Here is a 4,986-nt window from a genome sequence, read left to right on the forward strand (position 1 = left end):
TAATTTTTAAATTATTTTTATATATTCTTTTTCGTTGTCACCGGTTAATGCAGTAATCCACCGCACTTGTGAAACTTACAATTAGAAAACACCACTTGTGCGCTGCTAAAGCCTTCAGATAGGAGCTAAGCGTTGGGGCAAGAGCCAGTTGTGGCACATTAGTTATACGTTACCCGTTTTTATGCAGTTAATATGATTTTTAGTGCTTTTTTCGTTTGCTAATTACACACTTTCATTCATTTACATGCTTTGCGAATTGTTTGTAATTTTACAAGTTTTTTTCCGCGGCCCGGTATACCGACTTATACACCCGCGTACGCATATTCAACACATACATATGTAGCAAAAAAACGACAAACGACACGCACACACACTAGAATGTATGAAATATATTTTTGTATACACTTGTATATATTTCTTGAAAGCACTTTATAACACTGAACACCAGAGTTAACACCAAAAGCCAAGCGACCGACGGTAGTGAATGATGTGCGACGCCAACCCACCAATTTAGCAGGAAGCACTCGTACGTACGGTGCAAAGTCGCGAGCAAACTGATTTTCCATTTTTGCATTACATTGCGATAGACACACGGCAGGCAACCGCAGCGCAGCAAGAGTAGCGAGTCGCCGCGCTATTCGTACGCAATCGGCAGTCAGGCAGCATCAGCAGCTAGCCAAAACGATGTCTAACTAGTCGCTGGGAGACCCCAGCATGCAGCATCCAGTGAGCGCAATGTATCAATAAACACTCACCCACACTGTCGTGTGTTTACTGACAACCTGAAGAATATTGAAGGCACACGAAAGTGGCGCTTTGTGAGATGCTCCTCTAGCGAAGCTGCAAACCGAACGATAGTCGGCGTTACTAGAAAGGCGATGAAGCGCTTCGACACTCACTGGAATTTAACATTCCACGTTCATTTCACAGCAAGCGCTGTAATGTGCCTTCGATAGGTGCGCGGTGTGGTGAAGCAATTGTTTGCGCGCGCTCACGAGCACGCAGCACTCCGCGTTTCGCTTTTGCTCATTGTATTTTTGCAGAAAACAACTTTCCAGGTCGACACACATACGCCGCACGAAAGCTAGACAAGAAAGCAACAATTAGCTGTGCAAAAGCATTGAGCGCGTAGCATCACGGTGCGTGTGCGGCGCTCTGCTGCTTTCGCACGGGCAGTGCGTGTATGGACAGCGAGCGCTATGAAAGTATAACACTCTCCCGCGCGCTAGCAGCCTAGATAAACTGGAAATCGTGCGGTGCACCAGTGTTGCCGGTTTCTCGGTTATGCAGACTAAAAATTTTTGCTTTTTACGAGCAACGGAAGGTTTCCGTATTTCTATGGAACGTACTTATTTAAACTGAGCTGAGAGGATTATAAAGTCAGCGGGGTTATATGCGGTTTCTACAAAGTTTCTTCTGCTATCTGCGTGCGGCGTCTAGAAGTTGTCCCATATACAAAAAATGACAGAAATGCAGTTGAAGGAAAACATTTGGAAGATGTCATGTCACCGGTATTCACTTTTTCGAAAGCGCCGCGATAAACATATTGCCTCCAAACGCAAACTTTTGACAAAACTGCGATTTATTTCTTAATATAATATTATATAATATCCCTTCAGTTTGATTCTTGACTGGACAATACTATAAATTCTCTCACCCTGAAACTGAAAAATACGTTTTCAGGAGGTTTACATAGCAGAGCTGTAGAAATCCCCTCATTGGACTTAAATTTTTCTCCGTTTTCATATTTTTATACAAAAATAAGTCGCATCGGAGCAAATCTGGAGAATACGAGGATTTACTTAGTTGTAAGCCAAGCGGTGTCATAGTGGAAGAGAACTTTTTTCTTCGTCAACTGGTCCATAGGACAATCTTCGCTTCCTTCGGAACAAGTTTACTTTCATTGTTTCGACTTTTCCTTGATTTACAATGGTGTGTATCAGTGGATCCAATTGGAGATTCCAAGCGAAGCCTGGTGCTTCTCCACATGGCCTCTCCAACGGAGTGGAGGTCTTCCTCTTCCCCTGCTTCCCCTGGCGGGTATGGTGTCGAATACTTTTAGAGCCGGAGTATTTTCATCCTTACGTTCGACACGATCTAGCCTGGGCAGCCGCTTTCTCTTGATTCACTGAACTATGTGAATGTCGTCGTATATCTCATAAAGCTCATCGTTGCATCGAATGCGATATTGGCGATGGCCAACGCGTAAAGAACTAAAGTCTTCGCAGACCGCTGGATCCTTGCTCTTAATACGACCACTGTCTTAACTGGTCTTTTTAATAGTAAATTGGCGTAAAAAGAGGTAGTAAATATAAATCGTCTCCCATCCGAGCCGAAACCCAGCGCCCAACCGTGGGGAGGTATGGTTCGCCTTCTCACTTTAGCTCTCCTTCAAACGGATGTTMTTTGGCTACCCAGAGAATACTTGGTCTAAAACTGGAAGTCATGAGCTGCTTGAGCCATACATGAAAAATCGTTTCTAGTCACTCCCAAGTGAATGCGCGTGAACTTCCACACATAGCTCCATCTTCCTGCTTTAACCTCGTAATCGATGTATACGTTAATAAAGAAGAGGAAGATGAGTCGTATAAAATCGGAATGAGTTGTTAAGTTAGATTACGAGATACAATATCTCAATTTAGAAATATCAAACCAATATTATATTAATAACTTTCCGAATAATAAATTTTATTTATATGTAAACACAAAAACTTTTCGCTGGCAACATCGGCGCATGCAAAATTGAAGCGTGGGAGAGAGTATTAAGAGAGCAAATAGCGAAAGCAGACCTACAACAATATATTTTTCTACATTTAATAGAGAAGTGTTGACGTTTCACATTCACTTATTTCGCCTGCCTGTTGTTGTTGTAACACGTTCATAAGTGGGCCATTTCTTGAGCGCTCGAACAACTATAGACAGTCACCAGATGCCAGCAACCAAATAAATTCCTGGCAAAGCTGTCGCAGCTGCTGCTTTTTGAGCTGCTGCAAGTTGTCAACATACTCACACACACCTACTCACATAATTTCAGACTTACTCACATACTTTCACACATACTCACACACATTCACACATATAATTGTACTCACTTACGCTTGCTTCTTCTAAAACATCACACTCCTGTTTTGACTACTGTTTCTATTTTTCCTTCGCATTTCGCATCTTTCTATTACAATGCCAACAATATGTATGAACGTAATGTCACCCAGCGTTGTTGTGCGGCAACGGTAAAAGGTGATTAACCCTTATTTGATGGCTGTGAAAAATGATGGCTGAATAAACCGGAAATTCCGGTCACCGGGTGGTTGGTGATAACGGTAACAAAACATTTGTATCTGTCTGTAATTATACTTGGTCAACTTGTCAAATTACAATAACAACAAGTGCAGAAAAAATAACCGTAATAACTGTATTCAAAAGAATTGTAGCACAGCAGACCGAATGAATGCATGATTGTCTCCTATGGGAGTCGGGGCCAAGCTGGTCACTATTGTTAGGCTTTATTTCATGTTAAGCTAATTGGGTGATGTTTACAAAGGAAATTGTATGCAATTGCACTGTAAAAAATTATTTGAGTATTTTATTTTTATAGAATTTTATTTTTTAGGGTTATATTTTAATAATTTTTCAATAATTTTTTCTAGTAATTTAAGAATTTTTGTTTATTTTCATTACAGCAATTGATTAAAACTCAACAATACTGGGAAGTGAAGCATTATTTACAAATAAATATATACAACCTTTAAGCAAAGTGAATTTAAATAATGTTCCCAGTTTCATGTGTCCTATACCTTTAAGTACGTCAACATCTGCTTCTAAAGTAGTTAAAACGAAACGAAGTGCAGACGAACTTAACTTTTTACTACCATGTAGTCCGTTTTGTATTATAAGTATTACGAGGGGACGAAGCACAAGGGACCGAAGTTGTAATGTTATGAAGTTTTGCATCAAATTCGGAGCATTCTTTATTTTAGTAAGAGCTATTTGACTTTAAATCTGGTGCAGTCTGCCGTCCATTCGTTGGCCCTTTCTTAAATAGAAAATTTCACCTTGCCGCAAAACCTGATTTCGATTCCACATTCCAATCCAGGCGTTTAAGACTTACCCTTTGGTAAAAAGCTTTTCACGAAATCTCTTAAACAATCGGAAGTGGGATAAAAATTAACTAAAAGTAGTCGAAATCAAGGTAATTATCAAATGCTCAGAGCGGTGTAGGTAAACGTATCTTGAGCTGCCCACTCATATGGCTATATTGTTTTAGCAGTTCTAGTATATTTTACTTTACATATACTGAACGTAGATGGATTGTGTTCAGGGGCAAACGAACTGTGACTCCGCCTGGTTTTCAGTGGCAGCCCTTGGTTCTCAGTAGCTCACCTTGGTTCTCCTTAGATCTCAGTGGCTCACCTAGAATCTCACTAGTTCTCAGCGACTCTCAATAGTTCTCTGCAGTTCTCATTGGTATTTCCTAGTCCTTAGTAGCTTTTTCCGGTTCTCACTTTCATCCTGATTCTCAGTGGATCTTCCCGGTTCTTGGTGGGCTATTCCTAGTTACTATATTTGTTATTAGTCCCAGTTTTCGCTTTTTCTGCATGTCTCTCAGTGGCTCTACCTGACTTTGCCTGTTTCTTAGCAACCGTCTCTATCTCTCAATGGCTTCCCTTGGTTTTCAATGGCTATTTGTAGCTCCCCTTGGTACTCAATTGCTCTCTACGCTTCTCTTTGGTATTTCTCTGTTCGCTCTGATTATTCCTAGTTCTCAGTAGTTCTTCCCGATTATCACTGTTTCTTAGCGGCTTACCCTGATCCTCAGTCTCCCTTTAACGGCTCATATGGGCCCTTTCTGTTTTTCAATTGTTTTCAGTTGCTCTCTTGGTTTTTACTAGTTATCAGTTCCTGTTTCCGTTTGTTCTGCATGGCTCTCATTAGCACTACCCGACTCTGGCTAATTATCAGTGGCTTTCCACGGCTCTCTTCTCACCG

At 40.9% G+C, this 4,986-nt stretch overlaps 1 protein-coding gene across 1 annotated transcript in view; it reads right to left on the reverse strand.

The window, feature by feature from the left end:
- LOC108970658 overlaps nucleotides 1-528 on the reverse strand; it is a 37,321-nt gene extending 36,793 nt beyond the window's left edge. The window contains exon 1 of the mRNA XM_018936165.1: nucleotides 80-528. The gene's annotated coding sequence lies outside the window, so the exon portion shown is untranslated. The remainder of the gene's footprint in view (nucleotides 1-79) is intronic.
- Nucleotides 529-4,986: the final 4,458 nt, after the last annotated feature.

This window comes from Bactrocera latifrons, unplaced genomic scaffold, assembly GCF_001853355.1.
Source record: "Bactrocera latifrons isolate USDA-ARS-PBARC rearing strain unplaced genomic scaffold, ASM185335v1 scaffold_304, whole genome shotgun sequence".
NCBI lineage: Eukaryota > Metazoa > Arthropoda > Insecta > Diptera > Tephritidae > Bactrocera > Bactrocera latifrons.